Source organism: Leopardus geoffroyi, chromosome A1, assembly GCF_018350155.1.
Source record: "Leopardus geoffroyi isolate Oge1 chromosome A1, O.geoffroyi_Oge1_pat1.0, whole genome shotgun sequence".
Lineage (NCBI taxonomy): Eukaryota > Metazoa > Chordata > Mammalia > Carnivora > Felidae > Leopardus > Leopardus geoffroyi.
Genome location: NC_059326.1, coordinates 96,840,966 through 96,865,456, shown reverse-complemented (window position 1 = coordinate 96,865,456; position 24,491 = coordinate 96,840,966). Strand labels below are relative to the sequence as shown.

At 39.2% G+C, this 24,491-nt stretch overlaps 1 long non-coding RNA gene across 4 annotated transcripts in view; it reads left to right on the top strand.

Moving 5' to 3' along the window:
- LOC123602160 overlaps positions 1-24,491 on the top strand; it is a 128,062-nt gene that overhangs the window by 73,987 nt on the left and 29,584 nt on the right. For all 4 annotated transcript variants that reach the window (XR_006714406.1, XR_006714400.1, XR_006714408.1 and 1 more), the window contains exon 7: positions 19,602-19,759. This is a non-coding gene — a long non-coding RNA (uncharacterized LOC123602160). The remainder of the gene's footprint in view (positions 1-19,601; positions 19,760-24,491) is intronic.

Here is a 24,491-nt window from a genome sequence, read left to right as displayed (position 1 = left end):
CTGCTCCTATCCCACTCATGTGCACGCACGCACGCGTATGCTCTCTTGCCTTCAAAAATAATGACATAAAATAAAATAAAGTAAAATAAAGTAAAAATTGGGCTTTCTTGAGTGGGTTGTCATTTGTCCATAGGTATTACCTCTTTTACTTCTACTGGTATTTTCTCTTTGTTGCTCCCTATCCCAGTGAGTTTATGCCCTTAAAAAAATTTCCTCTGCTATGGTTTTGGTGAAGTTCAAAAGAAAGCAAAATTGGATGGATTTATTCAATCTGTAATCTGAGCTAAGAACTCCCATTATATTTTCTAAACGGTTACCGTGTATATAGCTGAGGGGTGTTGTTCTGTATGCCAGCCACCATACTTAATTTTCTTATCACTTCTAATAGTTTTTTCAGTCAGTTTTCTTGTGTTTTTGAGTATATAATTATATCAAGTGCATATGATAATCATGCCTATATCTTGCCGATATTTATGTTTTATTTCTCTTGGCAATTGCATTCACTTTTAGAAAAAGTGAACTAATAATGGTGATAATGGTAGTCTTTGATTTGTTTTCCCTGAATGTTAATGGAAATGCTTCAAAGGTTTCATCACAAAGCATGGTGATTTGGTTTGAAACACATCTTTAGAAATAAAACAAAATAAAACAAAACAACACAACAACAGCAAACCTGAATGTTGGAAGAAGCCAGCCACCCAGAGAGGCATCATTGAGTGGTGAGTCAAGAAGACTTGGAGACCAGTGTGGCAGAGCTTGGTGAGCATGGGGAAGAGCAGATAGGATGGGTTGTTGACATGGGCATGCCTGCCATGTAGTGATTTCTAGAATGCTGGATCTGTGTAGACAGAGGTAACAGTTCCTTGTCATTTCTGCTTCAAGCTTGGCTTTTATGATGTCTTCGAATCTGCACGAGTCACTTCTGCTTCTAGCGAGTGGCTCCACCATTTCCACTGCCCATCTGTACCTCTGTACAGATGGATTAACTGTAGTGTAGTAGTGGAGGTTGGGGAAGAAAGCACTGATATTTCTCTGCTTGAACAATCTGCCTTGTGGTTTTCAGCCACACAGTTACTTTGTCTTTTGCCGAGGGGTTATTCTCCCTACTCACCGTCTCCCTTGCAGTCCCGAGTGAGCTCATAGCCAGTACCCTCATCTGTCTTCTGCACTGTCCTTGGAACGTGCAGGAACATCTGAATCCCACTGTTCAATAGATAATATTATTTCACTTAATTATGTTACATGGCAATTTCTCCTTCACTGTTACTCTGTTTCACTGTGAGCCTTTTCCTAAGGCATGTGATACTTGTCTGAGTTATTCTTTAGGAAGTAAGGTAAGCTCCCTGCTTGGCGATTTTTCCAGAATTCTATGATTGTTTTTAATATCACTGTCCTGGATTTTCAACCTAGAATATGAGGGTGAATGCGGGAAGCCAGGCAAACCATTTGATCTTAGCCTCATCTGTCTGGATCCTACAGGACTTCTTACTCATCCAGGAAGGTATTTCCTACTTTTTTCCACCATCTGCCTCTCTACCCTAAAGTGTCCAGGGAAATTCTCTGCTCAGGCCTCCTTGCTTTGGATACATGGAGTGAAGCTTTGAGGATTTTGAGGACCCTGTCCTTTCTCAACCGTGTTGGCTATGTTATCAACAATAATCTGAGTGGAAACACCAAATCAAGACATGACTTCTAAGTTCGAGGCTGGGCCCAGCCTTTGCTATGGAGAAGTCGTGCTCTTGTTTCGATGGGTGAATAGCTATAGGGAGTAGGGCAAAATGATTTACCTGGAATGAAACATTTATCAGCTTAACATTGAAAGCATTCTTCCTATTCTGTGTGGAGAAGGTTTTGAGGCTGGGCTTGATGAGTACAGTGAGTCACTGGCATAGAACTTCAGTGGGCTTTTGGTGCTTACCTAACTTTTCTTCCAGTCTACCAGAACCCACAGGTATTCAGGTGTCTGCTCTTTCCCACTTGGCTGTTGGAACTCAAGAGGAAACTGAGCGCACCTCCCCCATCTCCCACTGCAAGGAGAGATACTAGTTTTATTCAGTCCTCGTGATTACATTCCAGCTGTCAATAATCTAATCCTGAGGGAATCTGTACATTTCTCCAGGTGAATTTCATTGGTAAAGGGTTTCCACCTGCCCTAACTTGACCTAATCACACTCAATGGAAGTTCTTTTATTTCATGACTGGCAAAGAATCCCTCTCTTTTTTTGGATGTACCGAAGAAGCCTGTGTGACCCCGGCTGCTTCTGAAAGCCTTCTTGTGAGTAAGGTAAAACAGCCTTGGGGTGAAGCAGATCCTGTAAATGCAGAAAAAAGACAGACAACGAGCCAGGGTAAGCCGAACATCTCTGAGGTCTCCTCTCCCTTTGAACTTGCTATGCAAGACAATACATTTCCCCATTGTTTAAGACAATTTGACACTGGATTTCTGCTTTGGTTTTGTTTTGCAAGCCCAAATCTTTTATCTGGCACAAATGGGTTGGAGAGAGTAGTAGCTTGGCATCAAGTAAGTGACATTCCTTCTAGAGACATTGAGACACTGAGTTAGAAACCCAGAGGAAACCGAGGATAGTTTGGGGAGGTGTGTAAAGATACCTTTTATCTCAAGTACGGTGGCAACAGTAGGTTGGTAATGTTGTACAGTTGCCACGGGGTGTGGAGAGAGTAGGTCAGGTAGTGTCTGGGTTAGAGGAGGAGAAGGAATAAAAGTAACTAATATTGAGAACATTGGTTCTTGGCGCTGATTTCCCTTTTGGATACACAATCATATTTTTTGCTTTTCAACAGAGATAGATGTTTAGAGAGAGAAACCTGAGATTCTGAGATACTAGGTAACATTCCTGTGATAGTATAGCTGTATGATCTCATTCCATTCAAGCTTGCCTGGCATCCATGGTGCTTTCTATATTCCTCAGCATCTACGGTATGGTTTAATAATTTAAGGAAGCAACAAAGCCCAGAATACTTTTATTTTTTGTGTCTCTTAAATCTTATTGATTTTATTAATTTATTTTCAATTGTAGTATTGTTGACATAAAATATTGTATTAGTTTCAGCGATCTGACTTTTAAAAAATGTGTATTTATTTTTGAGAGAGAGAGAGAGAGACAGAGCACAAGTTGGGGAGAGAGCAAGGGAGTCCCAGAATCAAAAGCAGGCTCCAGGCTCTGAGCTGTCAGCACAGAGCCCAACACGGGGATGTGAGATCACGACCTGAGCCAAAGTCGGATGCTTAACTGACTGAGCCACCCAGGCACCCCTTGACATTTGTATAAATTGCAAAATGCCCACCTTCTGTCACCATACAAAGTTATGACAGTATTATTGACTATATTCCCTGTGCTGTACTTGACATGTTTTAAAATGATTATTTGTTTTGAGGGAGAGAGAGCATGAGCAGGGGAAGGGCAGAGGGGGAGAGAGAGAAAAGAGAGAGGGAGAGAGAGAGAGAGAGAGAGAGAATGAATGAATGAATCCCAAGCAGGCTCCATGCTCAGTGCAGAGCCCAACACGGGGCTTTGATCTTAAGACTGTGAAATCATGAACTGAGCAGAAATCAAGAGTGGGACTCTCAACTGACTGAGTCCCTATACTTCACATTAAAAATTTTCTTTTTATGTTTTATTTATTTTTGAGAGAGAGAGACAGAGACAGAAAGTGAGCAGAGGATGGGCAGAGAGAGAGAGGACACAGAATCTGAAGTAGGCTCCAGGCTCTGGGCTGTCAGCACAGAGGGGGCTCAAACTCACGAACCAGGAGATCATGACCTGAGCTGAAGTCAGATGCTTAACTGACTAAGCCAACCAGGTGCCTCAATATACTTCATATTTTTAAAAGAGGTCTATCAAAAGTGATAACATGAAGAGGAGACATGTCTCCCAGCTTTAAGGAGCATTGGCTAATTCAGAATAGATTCAGAATAACTCATTTCTTGAGGTTTTAGATTCTTTGTGCTAATTGTTTCAATGTTCTGAGGGCAGAACACTCTGAGCTTTTAAATACTTAACCACAAGCCTGAAAAACAACTCAGTCATCTGAAAGATGTCAGCACAACAATCCATAGATCCTAGGACTTTGGGGAAGCTGTTTTACCTCTCTTATGCAGCCAATACCACAAAGCCAGGCGGAAGGCGCCCCACAGAGCCCTGCTGTTCAATGTTTCTCCAAATGTTGCTGGAATTATTGCGAAGATAGACGAAGTGGGTGAATTTAGGGCATATTCATTGTGTAATGCTATCATCTATCGTCCTTTCCAATCCTTCTCTCCTTCGGATCCTTGCTTTTAAAGGTGAGTGAGAAGAGCTGAATCCTGTAGGGTTCTGGGCAAGGAGAGTTAGGATGGTTTGGGTTGCATTTTCTGTTACGTTGTTTCCCTCCCCCCGCCCCAGAAGCATTTTCTTTTTTACTAGGAATCTTTTTCCTTGGATCAAGATGACATACAATGAACTTCTTTCTCCTCTGCTAGTTTAGCTCAACAGGCCAGAGCCCATTCTTCTGGGAAATCCTACATTGGATTTGGAGGAATTCTGATACCTTTTCCCTTAGGGAGAGTAATGAATTACCCGTAATATGTAATTACCCAGAAGTTTTCCTATTCAATTTCTATCTTAAATATTCAGTTTCTTCTCCCTAGTAGCTTATCTTAAACATCTGGCTGGTTCTGGGAGAAGATTTCACATGAAACTACTTTTCTTATTCATTAGCTCTGCCTTGATAATTCAGAGAGACCCTCAAGGTATATGTGATTATTACGAATAGTTGAAAAATGGAACTCTTTTTTTTTTTAATTTTTTTATTGTTTATTATTTTTGGCAGAGAAAGAGAAAAAGAGAGAGAGAGACAGAGACAGACAGAGACAGAGAACAAGCAGGGAAGGGGCAGAAAGGGAGACACAGAACCTGAAAGCAGGCTCTGAGCTATCAGCACAGAGCCCTACGCGGGGCTCGACCTCACAAACCGTGAGATTATGAACTGAGCTGTAGGTGGCCGCCCAACTGACTGAGCCACCCAGGTGCCCCCAAAATGGAATTCTTTTTTTAAATTAAGTGGTATGTTTGCTTTTGGCTTTTGCATTTCAGAGGTAGTAGGTGAGGAACTTGAACTTATCATTTGTGTAGGTCAAAAATGATCAGATACTAGCAACTTTGTTAGGTTCACCCTAATTCCATGTGTTCACATTCTGCATGAAGTTGTTCTCTCATAAATATTTCCTCTTCTTTCTCTCATACATTTTATGATTGAAAAAAAAAAAAACCTGAAAATGAATTCCTTTTTAAGTTTCTGAGGAAAGTCATTTACATTGAATATTTCCTTGCAAATGAATCAGCTGCTGTGTTTTACCTGTCTTTTATGTGAAAGCATATCTTCACAGTTCTTTTCTACCCAAGAATTCATGCTGCAATTCCATGAAAACTCCTATAACAAAAGTAAAATACCTGTCTTGATATTATTTATAAGGAACATTAGTGTAGTTAAACTTGAATGCGTTGCAAAATAGAACTAATTGAAACAGAATAAGTATCTTCCTGCCTTCTTGTGGCAATACCTCTTACTTTATTTAAACCTATGTTCATAAAGTGACCAAAAGTAAATCACATAATCTATTAAGAGGGAAAGGGGGTAAAATTTTGAAACTATATAACCAAAAGCTAGATTTTCATTCTGCTGCAAATATGGTTACTTAGTATTATAATTACGGAGAGTAGATACTGTTTTTAAAATTTATTTTTAATGTTTATTTTTGAAGGAGAGAGAGTGCAAATGGGGGAGGGGCGTGTGCGCGCGCACGCCCCCCCCCCCCCCCCCCCCCCATACAGAATCTGAAGCAGGCTCCAGGCTCTGAGCTGTCAGCACAGAGCCCTACACGGGACTCAAACCCATGAGCCATGAGATCATGACCTGAGCCAAAGTCAGACGCTTAACTGACTGAGCCATCCAGGTGCCCTGAGTAGATAGTTCTTTTTTTAAACGTTTATTTATTTATTTTGAGACGGGGGGGGGGGGGTGGGGGGGGTGGGGTGGGGGGGTGGGGAGAGAGAGAGAGAGAGTGAGCAGGGGAGAGGCAGAGAAAGAGAGGGAGAGAGAATCTCCAGCAGACTCTGCACTTTCACACTGTCAGTGTGGAGCCCAACGTGGGGCTTGAACTCAAAAACCATGAGATCATGACCTGAGCTGAAATCAAGAAGTCAGATGCTTAACCAACTGAGCCACCCAGATGCCTTGAGGTAGATACTTAATAAAAATTTTCAGCCCTCTCAAAACAAAACAAAACAAAACAAAACAAAAACAATTCTTTTAATTGGACATTAGTTTTTATTGAGACCAGCAAATGTAAAGAACTGAAATCAATGAATTTTACTTTTAACTTTGGTTATTTTTAGGAACTCAAGGTTTAACACATTATATTTTCACCTGTGGAAACTGGATGCACAGTCACCCTGATAATGCTCGTCTTCATGGGAATGGGTAGAATGTTTCCTTGGTTACTGAAAATGAGGCAATCACAAGAACACCTGCCCCCAAAGAGTAACTATTCCTGGAAAATCCCCCTGGGGCTGTTCTCTCTGCACACTGGTGTGTTAGAAGTCTCTTGTTTTCACTTCACCTCCCTCAGTCCAGAGGGACCCAACAGGTGTGATTTGGGGATGAGGGGGACGGTGGGGGGTATTCTCTTTTGTCTACCTCTCTGCTGACTCTTTTCATTCTCTAACTTTGTAGGGAGGTGCAGGGCATTGCTAAACGGGGCACGCTCACTGACTGGGCAGTGTTAGGGAAGATGGGAGGAGAATTAGGACAAAATTTTGAGGTTTGTTGTCATTAGTGTGAAACACATCCAGATGGCAGGGATCTTACATCCTTTTCTTTCTTTTCTCCTGTTTGCTTTTTGTTCCTCCTCCTCTTCTCCCCCTTCCTTTAATGCCTCCTTCCTCTCCCTTCACCCCAGTTCCCTCTTCTCTTCAGGTTCCTCAAAATTACTTGGTAAGCTGGTTTGGTGTGTGGAGTGCGTTTTCCATAAAATGATACTGTAAATGATGGTTAGATTCTGTGCTAGTTCATGAGCTTTAATTCTTAGTGTTGTTAAAATATTATATTGAGATTACAAAATCACATTGTTGCAATATTGGTAATTAAACCCAACAGAAGGCATTTAATTAAAAGTAGACATTTAGTGTACAAGGATAATTTTTAATCCTATTTTATATTTCACTTCATTTGCTCTCATTTTAACTTAATTTTAGGGTTCACTATAACTTCCAATTCAGTTCTGAGATTTTAATTTATTAAATCACTTAATTCATTTTTTTCCCATTTAACTTGACTTAGAGATGTCTGTGAGAAAATCGAATCAATACTCTTCCATTGAAGACATAAAGAAATTAAGAAGAGTAAATGCTTGAGTCAATGATTCTCATCATTAATTAAGTGAGGCAGAATTTTTTTTTTTAATTGTGTTACACTAGTCATTTTCTCCTCCTTTACCCATGTTACCTAGTTGGTAGCAGCATCTTTTCAAGACTTCCAAGCCAGAGATTTCGAAGACATTATATAGTGATCTGATATCGCCTATCATTACTAAAGCACATGTGAGCTTTTAACTTTTTAAACTTTTGCTACAACTGAACTCAGTTTCTGTTTTGAGCAACTCATTTCTCTGGAGTGGCAGAAAATTTGTTCTGATGAGGGTTTCCCTCACTTCTTCCAAATGGAACTTAAATCCTAGGAGGTCTCCATGGAGCCATAGTGTTTCTGACGGTGGGGTGCATCTATTAGACCCGCAGTGCCTTCTGGATGTGCTGGCATCTTTAGTCCTACTACCCTCTGTCTGGTCCTTGGTCACTGGAGCCCACAGGCTACTGAACAGAGCCCCAAGTTCTTGTTGTCAAGGCCCTAGCCACACCACCATGTCTCTCTGCTACTTGTGTGCACTCTTGGACATATAGGAGCCACCACATTTCATCATGTTGAGTTCTGAGGAACTCCTATTGTTGACCAAGGTCTTGTTGGTTCTGTAAGGTCATACTGCTCTTTTTTCATCTGAGGACTCCCTGCATTTTTCTATTATGATATGGGCCACTGGTCCTTCAGGTCCCACCTCCCACAAAATGGCCTGGGAGTACTGGGGACAGTCACAATACAGGGCCCATTTCTCAGTAGCCAATCAGTGTCTTGGTTCTGATGAATAATTTTCTAACTCTCTCTTGTCCCAGCCTTTGGGGAATTGTGGTATGATAGAAATGTGTTATGGGAAGGCTGTAGGCTGACTTTTTCTCTTCTTGGTTTCTTCCAAACCTATTTAGATTTGAGTTTGTCCAAGGCTCTGGCTTTTGAAACTTGAAGCAGGAGGAAAGTCTAGCCAAGAGGGGATGTGGGTAAGAAAGTACTAAGAGGTAACAGAAAATGGGGATGGAGACAAGCATTAGTTATTCAGAAAATATCCCATGGTGCATCATTAATTCTTTACCCTCACTTACCATATCCAATTAGTCATATGTTTTATGGATATGAACACTATACGATCTTAGGAATTCATCTTGTCTTCTCCAGGGAAGGTTTAGGGAAAACTTCAGTGGCTTCATACTTCCTGCCAGGTAAAGCCAAACTTCTTAAAGTTCATAGCATTCAGATTTCTTCAAAAGTGGATCCCATGACAACATTTGCTGGACCTTTTCTTGCCTCCTACCCACCTGCTCCTGTATTATTTCATTTCTTCACAACATCATTTCTGTTGCCACCTTTCATCTTTGCTCACCTATAATCTTTTTTCTGCCTTTTGAAAGACGATTCATATGTATTTCCACAAGGCCCAGTTTATTTTATTTTATTTTATTTTTTGATTTCACTTCTATGTGTAATTTATTTTTATTTTATTTTTTTTAATATATGAGATTTATTGCCAAAATGGTTTCCATAAAACACCCAGTGCTCATCCCAAAAGATGCCCTCTTCAGTACCCATCACCTACCCTTCCCTCCCTCCCACCCCCCATCAACCTTCAGTTTGTTCTCAGTTTTTAAGAGTCTCTTAAGCTTTGGCTCTCTCCCACTCTAACCTCTTTTTTTTTTTTCCCCCTTCCCCTCCCCCATGGGTTTCTGTTAAGTTTCTCAGGATCCACATAAGAGTGAAAACATATGGTATCTGTCTTTCTCTGTATGGCTTATTTCACTTAGCATAACACTCTCCAGTTCCATCCACATTGCTACAAAGGGCCATATTTCATTCTTTCTCATTGCCACGTAGTACTCCATTGTGTACATAAACCACAATTTCTTTATCCATTCATCAGTTGATGGACATTTAGGCTCTTTCCATAGTTTGGCTATTGTTGAGAGTGCTGCCATAAATATTGGGGTACAAGTGCCCCTATGCATCAGTAATCCTGTATCCCTTGGGTAAATTCCTAGCAGTGCTACTGCTGGGTCATAGGGCAGGTCTATTTTTAATTTTCTGAGGAACCTCCACACTGTTTTCCAGAGTGGCTGCACCAGTTTGCATTCCCACCAACAGTGCAGGGTTCCCATTTCTCCACATCCTCTCCAGCATCTATAGTCTCCTGACTTGTTCATTTTGGCCACTCTGACTGGCATGAGGTGGTATCTGAGTGTGGTTTTGATTTGTATTTCCCTGATGAGGAGCGACGTTGAGCATCTTTTCATGTGCCTCTTGGCCATCCAGATGTCTTCCTTAGAGAAGTGTCTATTCATGTTTTCTGCCCATTTCTTCACTGGATTATTTGTTTTTTGGGTGTGGAGTTTGGTGAGCTCTTGATAGATTTTGGATACCGGCCCTTTGTCCGATATGTCATTTGCAAATATCTTTTCCCATTCCATCGGTTGCCTTTTAGTTTTGTTGATTGTTTCCTTTGCTGTGCAGAAGCTTTTTATCTTCATGAGGTCTCAATAGTTCATTTTTGCTTTTAATTCCCTTGCCTTTGGGGATGTGTCAAGTAAGAAATTGCTACGACTGAGGTCAGAGAGGTCTTTTCCTGCTTTCTCCTCTAGGGTTTTGATGGTTTCCTGTCTCACATTCAGGTCCTTGATCCATTTTGAGTTTATTTTTGTGAATGGTGTAAGAGAGTGGTCTAGTTTCAACCTTCTGCATGTTGCTGTCCAGGTCTCCCAGCACCATTTATTAAAGAGACTGTCTTTTTTCCATTGGATATTCTTTCCTGCTTTGTCAAAGATTAGTTGGCCATACTTTTGTGGGTCTAGTTCTGGGGTTTCTATTTTATTCCATTGGGCTATGTGTCTGTTTTTGTGCCAATACCATGCTGTCTTGATGATTACAGCTTTGTAGTAGAGGCTAAAGTCTGGGATTGTGATGCCTTCTGCTTTGGTCTTCTTCTTCAAAATTACTTTGGCTATTTGGTCCACAAGGCCCAGTTTATTTTATTTTATTTTATTTTTTCAATATATGAAATTTATTGTCAAATTGGTTTCCATACAACACCCAGTGCTCATCCCAAAAGGTGCCCTCCTCAATACCCATCACCCACCCTCCCCTCCCTCCCACCCCCCATCAACCCTCATTTTGTTCTCAGTTTTTAAGAGTCTCTTATGCTTTGGCTCTCTCCCACTCTAACCTCTTTTTTTTTTTTTTTTCTTCCCCTCCCCCATGGGTTTCTGTTAAGTTTCTCAGGACGTTGAGCATCTTTTCATGTGCACAAGGCCCAGTTTAAATGCTACCTGTTCCAAGAAGCCTTCTTGGATTTCTCCAAACAAGTACTGGCTTTTCTTTTTGATCACCTTGACCCACTGGCTATTTTATATTTTATTTTATTTTATTTTATTTTATTTTATTTTATTTTATTTTATTTTATTCTATTCTATTTTATCTATTCTATTCTATTCAATTTTATTTTATTTTATTTTATTTTCCAAGCATTGAATACAATTCTGCCTTAATTAGAGGATTAAGAGATATAAACTTTTAAAAATAAGTAAGTCATGGGAATGAGAGGTAGAGCATAGGGAATCTAGTCAATAGTATTGTAATAACTTCATATGGTGACAGATGGGAACTGCTGAGCATTGTGGAGTGTCTAGAATTGCCGAATCACTATGTTGTATACTTGAAAGCCATATAACATCGAATGTCAACTACACTTTAATAAAAACATAAATGAAAACTATTTGTCTATATGTTCAGCTTTTAGATACCTTGAAGGAAATAATTGTGTCTTGTTCTGAAATTTAACAAGGATTTCTGATGTTTTTCTGTTGATTTTTATCATTTGCCCTTTCAGCTAGCTGCTCTAACAAAGGCAAAAAGTTCCATTTTGTAACTCAGTCAGTCTTGATATGATTTCCATCTCATACTCTCAGACTAGGGTGACCACAAGACCTTGAAACAGTAGGAGCAAATGTGAGCATCTTCGATAAACCAGTCGATATGGTCACTCTGTCTCACTTGGCTTTTCCTTTCAAAGGGATGAAAAGTAGGGCGCTGCAAAGAGAAGGAGAAGGCGAGCTTCTGGAAGGTGTACTTGTCACTTTCATTACGTCTCAGAAGACAGACTAGTCCCAGAGGTGCACTTAACTGCCAGAGAAGCTGGGGATAAATGTCCAGGTTCCATATTCCCAGTTAAACTCAGAGGTTATTAGTGCAAGGAAGGAGGGGAGACTGGACATGGGGCAGAAAATAATCTCTACACAGACTGAATCTGAACATTTCCCTTTAAGTCAGACAGTTAGGTAACTCAAATTTCTCCCAGCTTTTTCAAGCGCTTTCCTTTGGGAGACTGAGGAAATTGACTATTTTTCACTCTTGCATTTCATAAGTAGACCATCTCTTTTTCAAAACCATGTACCGAATAAGAATTTCTGAGAAAAGTGTTTTGAGCAAGCAGCTCAGGAAATGTAATATGTTTGTTTTTGGTATTTTTAGGATAGGCTTTGTTACGGGACTAGCCGAAAGATGATATTCAATAGGCTGTCCTGGTAAATAGAGTTGAGAGGAAACTGGTGAGGAAAACTTTTAATGAAACTCAGGGTTTTTATTTTTTATTTTTTATTTTTATTTTTATTTTTATTTTTATTTTTTTGAAACTCAGGGTTTTATATCTAGGTAATAGCAGCTCCGGTTTCCAGCTCTGCTCTGGTGAAGCTGAGGTTTCACGCTGGCATTACATGCAGTTGGGCTGTATCTTCAACTTCCTTTGCTAATTAGCCACACCATCCAGTGGGCAAACCCAGTTGGGAGGAATTTCGCCATAGGCACCCTCTGTGTGCCCACAGCAGGAAAGGGTGGGCCAGCACATCTCCAAGAGTTTTTTTTTTTTTTTTTAAGATTTCAGAGGAGGTGAAAGGCACTCTTGTAGATGCCTCTTTTTAATCGCTGGTAACCTCAAGATATCATCTCACATTTTTGAAAGGAATCCGTGAAATGCAACAGCTATTCCTTAAATTTGAATGTATACTTTGTCCTCTCTCTCTGCAACCCCCAGTTTTGCTCTCAGTCATGGTTGCTAATATCCCCGCTGTCTTCAGCCTAGCTGCCCACTCTGTCAGTTACTGAAATATTGTTTATGCAGGACCGATTTATATTTTAGAGAGATGAAAAGCAGACTGCAAAGCAGACCCTTGCCAACTTGTTGTAATGCATTCCAGAGCAGAACACTTCAATATAATTTTTGAATGATTATTTATTATTTTGTGTTGATTGGGTAAAGGGTTTCTTGAATAAATGATTGATAAAAAAATCATACTATGCCTGGAATAATTACCAGTGCTCCTTTATTTGTGTTTGAAGATGTCTAATTATATATTCTGGAAAATATTAAACATAGAAAGGATGAATTGACATTGGTGAAGTATGACAAGCTTTTGTCATGTAACATGTGTCCTGGTCATTTACGTACAGAAGCATATTTTAATGTATTTTTCATCTTATTTTTTAACAACTTATTTGTTTCCAAATAAAGTTTTACATTTGTCACTGTTTGAAACAACCTTGTAAGAATGCAGGTAAGGCACAAAGGGTTTTATTCAGTGGCCTCTCTGTATGTCTTGGAAGAGACAAACAGTAACAAACATTTCTACTTTAGAGCACGTTGAGCTTTGTAGGGAAGAAAATGATGCTTAGAATTGGATTTTCTGCCTTTGATTTATTTCTCTTCCTTTTTTCCATCACGTAATGTGTTGTTTTCCTTTTGGTCTCCCTCTCTTTCATCATCCCCCCACCTCTCCCAATTTTCTCTCTGTCTCTGTCTTTCAGTTGAAGCATAGTTGACACAATGTTATACTAGTTTCAGGTGTACAACACAGTGATTTAACAAGTCTATATTTATGCTGTGTTCACCACAAGCGTAGCTACCATCTGTCACCATACGACTTTCTTCCCGGTGCTTTACCTTTTATTCCCTGACTTCTTCATTCCATAACTGGAAGTCTGTACCTTTCATTCCCTCTCACCCATTTTGTCCATCCCCCCACCCACCTTCCCTCTGGCAACCAGCAGCTTGTTCTCTGTATTTATGGGTCTGTTTCTATTTTTTGTTTGTTCGTTTTTGGTTTTTAGATTCCACATATAAGCGAAACTATGTGGTATTTGTCTTTCTCTGTTGGTGCATGGATGTTGTTGCAAATGGCAAGATTGCTTTCTTTTTTATGGCTGAGTAATACACACACACACACACACACACACACACACACACTAAATCTCATCTTCCTTATCCGTTCATCTAGACATGGACATTTGTGTTGTTTGCATATGTTGACTATTGTAAATGATGCTGTGGTAAACATAGGGGTGCCTACATTTTTTCTATTATTTTTCTCTTTATATGTTATGATTTTTTTTTCCTCCGTGATTCTCTCTGTCTGTAACTTCATGTGGAACTTAGGGAAGTTAAAAGTTATTTCTTATTTTCAGCATTGATTATCTCAGAAAATTATTACCTTACTCTCTAACGACTATTCCATACTTAGGATATGTAAAGTGTTGCTCAGTTTTAACTCAGATAGCATAACTAGAAAGTGTCAGTGACTTTCCAGCTCTCCAACTTTCTTATTTTCTATTGATCTATTCTATTTTGTATTTTATAAATAGAGTAATATCAAAGATCATTATAAATATCCTTAAGAAAAAAGAAAAACAATAGCCAGAACCTTGTATTTCAGAATAATGGTTATTAATTCTGCTTTAGGCATAGTGGCCATTGTTCAGTTTGACCTCCATTAACTTGTTGAATAAATTCTATTAAAAAGTTACATACTTTTTATTATTTGACTGAAAACGCAGCTAACTTACATGCTATTTCAGACTAAACCTCCATTTTTCATTGAGTTTATACCAAATGACAAAATGTGGACTCTCCTTTTTTCTGAACAGAATGAAAAAAAGAACTCCCCATCCCTGCTTTTTACAGTAAAATTGTTTAAAAAATACTTAAAGGAATTTTAAAAACCTTCCTAAATAAAAAACATAGCACAAACATTTCAGAAACGAATTTTCCGTCTTATTGTTTGATGCAAAGTTTTCTGAGTGTTGTGTAATAATCACAGTGATTCTGAGAAACTAAGCTGTGGTAAAGTCTTTGTGATTGCACTTTTTTACTGGCTATTTAATATAATTACAGTAATTACTTTTATGTATACTGAGAAGTTTATATACTACAGAAAACAAGTGTCTTGTAATGTTCACTATTTGGCTTTTTATTATTTTATATGACCTGATAAAACATCATCCTGTATTAGCAGGCAATACCTATAGCAATGATAGGCAAATCACCTTAGTATATAGTCTGTGGTATAATTTAGTGTCTAGGTTTGTTCAGGAATCAAGTGCATGATTAAGTAGTTATTACAGAAAATAAATTTATTTTTATTCTTCTGAAAATGTATAAATTGAAATTTATTTTAAATCTCCAATGGTCATTTGGGACAATTATAAACTCAGTAACATATGCTGCTATTAGAAAGAGTGAAACAAACTTACCATTTCATGTTTTCCCATCGAATGGTGTACATTGCTCTCTAATTATGCACTGTGTCCTGCCCTGAAATAAAGCGTGATGGGTGATAATGACACTGCTGTAAATAAATGAACAGCGTAATGGTTGGCACGCCTGTTTTGAAGCTACGACTCATTTAGACTTAAAACTTGATTCTTTGTATGGATGTACATATATGTCCCAGTTACTGGCTAGCCAGTAGTTTTAGGTATGTAGATGTCCCAGAAAGTGGAAGTCCCATGATGCAGTAAATTTACTTGGTCAGGTATCTAAGTGAAGCCTCCTAAGTAAGGGATAGAAGAAATAGAGGGATGGACTGCAAATAAAAGAGGACAAATTTTTAGGATTGACTGCATAGTAGCAATGGACGCTTGGTAAGGTCCTAAGAATTTATTGCCTTTGCAACTGTAATAACTTACTTAGCTAGCTTCCCTGCCCACAGTGTGGCTCTTGCCAATACATTCTTCACACAGTTTTCATCCTCAGATGCAAACTGATCATAACACACTGTGACTTAGATTCCCTCATTGATCCATCACACCCACGGGATAGTCTGTGCTCGCTGGTGTGCTGGGCAGGGCCCTCCACGTGTGGGCCTGGCCACCAGCACGGTCAGTTTCACCCTCCCTCACCTGTCCGCCAAGATGCTCTCATCGTCTAGATGTGCCAGGCTTTCCCTTGACCTTGAGCCTTTAATATGTCCTCCCCCACCTCAAACTGCATCCACTGATTTGCATCTTGCTCTTGTGTTTCTGGGCCCAGCTCAGTGTCAACATTTCTGGGAAGTCTTCCTTAATCCTACCCCCCAAAATCTAGGAGCCTGGAGCTGCTACACTCTTCCAAATACTCCGGGCATAATGTTACTATGTCATTCATTTACTTACCTGTCTCACCACTAACCAGAGTGGGACTACATTTGTGTCATGGTTATCAGTCAAAATGGCTTTGAGAGTCCAGTAGAATGGGTGTCTTATAGCATGTACATGGGGAGTTTTCTCTTCTTCTCAGTCTCTGAGATACTCTGGAAAGTGGGGGAATTCTCTATCCTTCTTAGTCTCTGAGGTATTCTGGAAAGTAGGGGCTAGTGTTCTCCTTACATTCCTCTCTGGTATTGAGGCAGGTTGGCAACCTTTTCTAGATTTACCCTTTCAGTTAATGCAAGAGGAAAATAAAAAGGTTATTTTTCTATGGATATAAATGACCTATACTATATAGAAGGCAATAACAGCTAAAGGATGGTCGGAGAAAACCTTCTCTTTAAAACAAAGGATGAAGTAAACATATCAATGAGTAAATACATTAGGGATTCATAACATACTGTATTGACTTGAACACTCATACCCTATCAGCAACCTATTCATTTCTGATTGGACTATACAAAATTATGTTGTTAGTTCTGGTGATATATCGAATGTTGATTCATTTGTTTGTTTAATTTATCACCCAATTATTAGCTGCCTACCATGTACCAAGAACTGTGCCAGGTACAGGCAGTGACTAAAACATGATCCCTGTTCTCAGAGAGGTGGTAGTTGGAGAAGAGAGAATTTTCATCTCCCTTCAAGAGGACTGGGATATAATTCAAACAGATCTGACAGTAATGGTTCTGAGAAGTATCTTGTTTCTTTTTTTAAATGTAGAAGACCTGTTTTGGTAGTATTTATTGAATAAATAAATTGGAAACTAAAATTGTCTAATTTGAAAACAAAACCGAAGATGGCCAATCTTGAGTAAACAATGTGGTATATTCATTTTCGTTGAATGATGGCAAAGCTGTGTTCTATTGATCAATGGACATAATACCCTGAAACAGAGGAACTTCTACAGAAAAGAAATTTAAACTCCTTTTTCACTTGATTATTTGTTAATAGCTTCATATTTCACAGGTACCAGAGGATATTACTTTAGTGACATTCAATAAATCTAAGGCAGCAATAGAAATAATTAATAATCTATTCATAGAAATCATGATAAAATACTAGGAAAACACAATCCGATTATGGTAGTAATAGAAAATAAAATGGCACAGCATGAAAACAGTGACAAATAAATAAATACTAATATATGCCCCTGTACTTGCCGTTTTTATTTTTAAATGGGTGAATCTCTTTAAAATGGCTAATTGCATTTAGTTTCAGAAAATTCTATTTATAACATTTTACATTCTTGGTTTAAAATATTTGAGTTTCTGTTCACCAAATTCCACAGCAGGGAGGTTTTGTGACAAATTGTGCTCACTGTGCAGTTTCCAAATATTGAATGAGTTAGGATTTAGAAAGTAACCTTGAAAAGTCTGGCCCTCACGCACATCAGCTTGTGGTGTTTTCCTTCCACTTGATCTGTAAAGAGAAGAAATGTGTATCAATGGACCATGATCCCTGCTTGTGTGATCCTGATGGCTGTTCAGGAATCTTTGATCCAGCTTACTTCTCTTGTCCTCTGGCAAGAGTTTTTAGGTCTAGCTGTTTGATTCTCCGCTTCTTGTAAGTCATTAACCCCTGTACTAAACTACAGGAAAGGTGGGGGAGGAGGAGGTGGTTGGAAACAAAAGAGGGGATGGAGTAGGCAGAGGTTGGAGCTGGGGTTATGGACCTGATTCTGGGCTTCAAGTGTTTTCTTAGTCCCTGTTTAACAAGTACTCAAGAAGGACATTGTGCAGCTTTGGCAAAAAGTGTGGATTGATGTCTTCCTGTGAATGCTGTGCTTTGTAACAGACCCTGGCGGTCAGTTAGAGGTATCTGGGTTTCTGGAGAGACCGTTTGATTTGTAGCCAGCCTATAGGCATGGGAGTGAAGAGTGGTCACTGCTTCTTCTTCTGCACAGGCTGGGAAGAAACTTGGTTCCCAGGATGTTGGAGTTTGAGTTGGTTTAAAGGGGTTGCCTGTAAAAGATTTCCAGAATGAATTCAAATGGTCTCTGTCAAAGGAATTGGGCCCTGTGGATCTGTTAACTGAAAAGTGTGCAGCTGCCTAGTGATGTGGGTAGATGGATACATAAAGGAAAGTGAAAAGAATCGCGGCACTTGTAAGAACAAGATGATTATACAGTCCCTTTGTTTCTGCAGCCATGTCAGCTGACATCAGGTTTCTTATTAACTCTGATGCTAAGAAGCCTCCAGAGAGGCTGTGTGGAACAGTCTGCACTGGCAAGTGGTTTCTTTTCTTTGAAGAAGAAAATTTCATAGAGAAATGTGTGGAAGGAGATATACCAAAGTTATATCACTCCTGACCTTGTGAGTGGGGTGCAAGTGGGGATATAGAGGGGTGGTGGTGGTCTCGAGCTTCTTTATGTGTGTATTTCTTACTGTTTGAATATCAAAGAATTAAAGTAACCATAAAGGATTTTCATGTTCTTCCAAGAAGACTCATTACTGTATCATTGGGATTATATAACCGCAATACTCTTAACCTAAAAAGAGTGGAATATTGAAATGCATAAAATTATGGTTAAAAAATAATAGTAACAGGCATCTCTCAGTTAATGAAACACAGCCATCTCCAGAATGTGTGCCTTCCAGTGAGTTCTTACTGCTTTCTCGTCTTATCTTTTTTTGTTGTTATTGCATTTCTGAGCAGAGGGAAAGGTGCAGATAGGCTTGTTTCCATTTTAGGAGGAGAAAAATGTTAAGATGGCAAGTTGCCTACTGAGAATAGTTGAATAAATTATGGAATGTTCACATAACGCATTAAAAGAGATGGATATATTTTGACTTGGGAAGATGTCTGCAGTATGTTGTTAAATGAAGAAAATAACAAAATAAACACAGGAAATGAAAACACAGGAAACACAGGAAACACTCACAAACCCCCATAGAAACACTGTCGTGATAAAAGGGATTCTATCTGTGGGATGATATTCTACATGATTGTCACTTCTTGCTTCAATTTTTATTGTGAAATATAAATGTACAAATATAATACACATGTGGGTACATACATACACCATATACATCTATACGCATTTTATAAATGTATAAAATTACAAGAAGACTTGCCCATGTAGGCCACGAATCTGTCCCTTTACAAATGCATCTGCTCTCACTGTGCCTTCTCTTCTCCAGGTAACCACTATCTGTCTTTTGCCTGACTCATTTCCTTGCTTTAAAAGATGATTTGTGGGGTACCTGTGTGGCTCAGTTGGTTAAGCATCTAACTCTTGATTTTGACTCACATCATGATCTCACAGGTTTTGTGGGTTTGAGCCCTGCTCCAGTGCAGAGCCTGCTTGGGATTCTCTCTCTCTCCCTCTCTCTGTCCCTCCCGCACTCATGCTGTCTTTGTCTCTCTCAAAATAAACAAATAAAGCTTAAAATAAATAAAAGATGATTTTCTTTCTATGTATTTTATCTAAACAAAATATTGGTTGGTCTGGAAAAACCAAGAAGCATGCACAAGTCTATTACCCTTAGATGAAGACTCCCAGGAGAAAATGAAATGAACAGTCTCTGATTCATTGGCTTCGGGCATCTTTATAGTTTCCAAGAGTCCTTTATCAGAAAAGTCAGTCTACAAGGATCTTTGAGTCCTGGGAAAGTGGGGCTCATACACTAAGCAGGGCATCTATCACGATTCGTATAGAATACCCAAAAGAAAAGTACTCAGAGGGAGTAGACTGATTTATGTTTTCTTGTTTTAAGGGCATGACAGTCTACTTTTCAAGTCTCAGGATTATCTAAAGACAGAAGAGTTCTGCAAGGTGAAATGAGTGAACTTGCTTCCTTCAGGGTGCAATGCATTTAGAGAAGAACAGGAGCTTCATTGACACATAAATAATTGAGACAAACAAGGCATACAGGTAATCCATGCATCCTATATCCAGGCATTCTGGCATCAGGTACATCAGGTATATATCATCTTTGGGTGACACAACTTCAGTCAGGGCTGGTAGCCATATATCCCTGTGCTCAGTTACCACCCTGCGATATCTCTTTCCTGTTTTGAGGATCCCTTTTGCTTCTTTGCCTTTCTCCTGCGCTGGATCCCCTTATTTTCTGATACTAATGTCCTTTAGTTTGTTCTCCCTTTTTTGGTTAACAAACATTTCCTCGCAGATATTTGAGAAAGGATGAGAAGGATATGTATATTAAAAAGACATTTTGGGGCATCTGGGTAGCTCAGTCGGTTAAGCATCCATCTTCGGCTCAGGTCACTATCTCATAGTTTGTGGGTTCGAGCCCGCATTGGTTTCTGTGCTGACAGCTGAGAGCCTGGAGCCTGGTTCAGGTTCTGTGTCTCCCTCTCTCTCTGCCCCTCCCCCACTTGCACCCTGTCTCGTCTCTCTCTCTCAAAAATAAATAAAACATTAAAAAAAAACTTTAAAAAAAGACGTTTCAAGTCTGAGAATGTCTTTATTTTATCTCCATACTGATTGGTAATTTAGCTGGGTGTAGGATTCTGTTTTAGATAACATCCTTCCGAATTTTGAGATGTTTCTTTACTACTATCTCCTTGCTTTCAGGATGGCTACTGAGATATCCAAAGCCATCTGATTCCTTATACTGTCAACATGATGTGTTCTTCCCCATTCTTCTTCACTTTGCCAGAAATACATATAATTTTTTCTTTGTCACCAATATTCTGAAAAACCGAATTATACTTTGATACAAGTGATTTTTGATCCATTGCTCTGGGTACTCAGTGAACCATTTCAATATGGCAATTCAGGTTGAATGCTTTTATTGGTAATTTCTTTCCATATTCTCTGTTTTTTTCAGAAAACCCAATTATTTGGATACTGTATTTGAGGAACAATTTCTCTTATTTTTTCATAGCCATTTTCTTTGTGTTGGTCTTTTGTTCTACTTTCGGTAAAAGTTTCTTGACCTATTAGTGCTTGTATTGGGGTTTTCATTTCTGCCATCGTGTGTTTTAATTTTCATAAACTTTTTTTAAATTTTACTCTAGACATTCTTCATGTGTCTAGGTTGTCTTACAATATCCTCTTTCCTCTCTTTGAAAAGACTGATGAAAATTATTATTTAATATTGTCTTCAAAGTCACTCTATGTAAGTTTTTTTGGATTCTACATTCTAGGTTAAAGTTTTTTTCTGGTTATTTTGGACTATGTGCTAATGATGAAGATATTACGTTCTCCCTCCCCCACCCAATTTGTGGGGCCTGTTGATATTATGCTTTGTTGTAGGATAACTTGGGTGGCCTATTTGTAGTGTAGGGGCAACTTCTAATGGCACCATCTCTAGGTGTTTCTTTCTGAGTTGGACAGATGCTCTACGGGTATAAGCTTGTAGTCTCCTGCTTGAAGGATAAAAGTCTGCTTGCTTGAATTCAAGAAGTGAAGTTGCACCTTTTTTTTTTTTTCAGAATTGGGAATGAATATAGAAACACAGTTTCAAATTAAAGATAGTTACTGGGAGGGGCCAAGATGATGCAGCAGCATGGAAGTTCTCTGCTTCTCTCATCCTTGAAATGCAGCTAGATCAGCATCAAACTGTTTTACACACATAGAAAATTGATCTGAGGATCAACACAACAATCTGCATAACTTGGACCACAGAACTCAGCAGGTTCATGGTGTGGAGAGGTGAACTGAGGAAGGGAGAAGTCGCAGAGGGTACAGAGCAGTATTTGCAGAGAGAGGACAGAGGAAGGGGGAAGAGTACAGGAAAAGCACTCCCCCCAAAAGTAGCTAAAAAGAAAGAGAAAGAGTGGAAACACCCACAAGTGACTGAACAAGAAATGGAGAGAGGAGAAGGGAGAGGGTTTCAATACCATTAGGACTCAATAAACATGACAAAGCAGTGTCAGAAATTCTGCAGCCCAATACCTGGCTGGTGGGAAATGTGAATCCCCAGGAACTGGCATTGAGGTCCAAGGAGTCTGTTGGCCACATGGGGAGAAGCAGTTCCGCTGATAGGAGGGCATTTGGTAGAGGCCATATGGCCTCCCCACAGGCAAAGGTCCCAACAGACCCTGGAGAACACAACTGCTGGTATTGGAACAAAGATGTCAGGGTTCAGTGAAACCTGATGCGGGTTGTGTATTGTGTTGTGATTTATGATAATCCCTGAGCCACTGCCACTACGTGATTACAAAAACTTATTCTGGGGCAAGCTAGCACCCGGCCACAACTTCTGAGCCTCTATAGCAGCATGATTGCGGGAACATTCCCAGGGGCAAGCCGGCACCCGGCCATTGCTTGGTGACACCCTCCTTCAGAGGGTTGAAGAGGGTCCAAAATGCAGGGCCCTCAGAAGTGAGGGGTTTGGAAACACAGCCCCCTGTGACATAAAATTTGGGAGGGAGGTGCTGCCTGGCAGGCTGGTGGCTTGGACACAGTGTAGCAGCAAGAAGTGGATAGAAGCTGGAGACAAAAGAGAGGTGCTTGAGTGCCACTGGGGGAAAGGACAGAGTTCTGGACCTAAAGACTGTGAAGCTGGGTGACACTATTTCACCTCTCCTGCATATGCGCATACATTGATACAACCCAGTAAGCTAAGCAGCACCACCTAGTGAAGAATGGAGCCATTATACCAAGCCCAATCCAACTACACCAACCAAGCTGTAGAGGACACCACAAGTCTCTCCACCTGCTTAGTGTATGGACTATAAATTGCTTCATAGTTTGACTTCTAGAGGAAACTGGGTGAAATTTCATTTGGATTTCATTCTGTTCACTGATCTGTCTATTCGTTTCTTTTCTTATTCTTGGATACAGAAACAGAAAAAAATTATTTTATATTCCATTTTTACATAAAAATTTAAAAATTACTACATTTTAATTTTTTGTAAATATATTTTTTATTCTATTTTACCTTCTTAAGTTCACTTTGTTCTGTTTTATTGTATAAATTTTAAAATTTTAAAATTTTTTCTTACTTTTTTTTTCTTTTTCCTTTTTCTTTTCTTTTCTTTCCATTTTTTTCTCTATTCAGTCAAGCTTCTTTAAATAACCAGGCCAAATATACCTAGGATCTAGCTTGCTTTATTTGATTTTCTTGTGTTGTTTTTAATCTTTTTAATTTTTGTTTTTTATTTTATTATTTTTTTCTTCCTCCAAAATGACAAAACAAAGGAATCACCCCAAAAGAAAGAACAGGAAGAAATGACAACCAAGAGCTTAATCAACATGATATAAGCAAGATGTCTGAATTAGAATTTAGAATCACGATAAGAATACTAGCTGGGGTTGAAAAAAAACATAGAATTCCTTTCTGCAGAGATAAAAGAAGTAAAATCTAGTGAAGATGAAATTTAAAAACTAGCTATAACTGAAATGCAATTTCAAATGGATGCCATGGCAGCAAGGATGCATGAAGCAGAGCAGCAAATCAGCAATATAGAAGACAAAATTATGGAGAATAATGAATAAGAAAAAAAGAGGGAAACTAAGGCAAAAGGGCATGATATAAGAATTATAGAGCCCGGTGACTCACTAAAAAGGGATATATCTGAATCATGAGTCCCAGGAGATGAAAGGAGAGAAAAATCAGTAGAAGATGTATGCAAGCAAATCGTAGCAGAAAACTTTCCTAACCTGGGGAAAGACGCAGACATCAAAATCCAAGAAGCACAGAGAAGTATCATTAGATTCAACAAAAACTGGACATCAAGAAGGCATATAATGGTTAGATTCACAAAATACACAGACAAGGAAAGAATTATGAAAGCAGCAAAGGAAAAAAAAGACCTTTAACCTACAAGTGAAGACAGATCAGGTTAGCAGTAGACCTATCCACAGAAACTTGGCAGGCCAGAAAGGAGTGGCAAGATATATTCAATGTGCTGAATCAGAAAAATATACAGCCAAGAATTCTTTATCCAACAAAGGTGTCATTCAAAATAGAAGGAGAAATAAGACGTTCACAGACAAACAAAAACTAAAGGAGTTTGTGACCACTAACTCAGCCCTGCAAGAAATTTTAAGGGGCACTCGCCAAGGGGAGAAAAGATGAAACAAAGCAAAAAAGGCCAAAAGCAACAAAGACTAGAAAGGACCAGAGGATACCACCAGAAATTCCAGCTCTATGGGCAACACAATGGTAATAAGTCCATATCTTTCAGTACTCACTCTAAATGTCAGTGGACTAAATGCTCCTACCAAAAGACAAAGGGTAACAGAATGGATAAGAAAACAAGATCCATCTATATGCTATTTACATGAAACTCATTTTAGACCTAAAGCCGCCTTCTGATTGAAAGTAAGGGGGATGGAGAACCATCTATCATGCTAATGGTTGCCAAAAGAAAGCCAGAGTAGCCATACTTGTATTGGACAATCTAGATTTTATTTTATTTATTTATTTATTTATTTATTTATTTATTTTAACGTTTATTTATTTTTGAGACAGAGAGAGGCAGAGCATGAACGGGGGAGGGTCAGAGAGAGAGGGAGACACAGAATCGGAAGAAGGCTCCAGGTTCTGGGCCATCATCAGCCCAGAGCCTGACGCGGGGCTCGAACTCACGGACCGTGAGATCGTGACCTGAGCTGAAGTCGGACACTTAACTGACTGAGCCACCCAGGCGCCCCGGACAATCTAGATTTAAAAATTTTTTTTTTTTTTCAA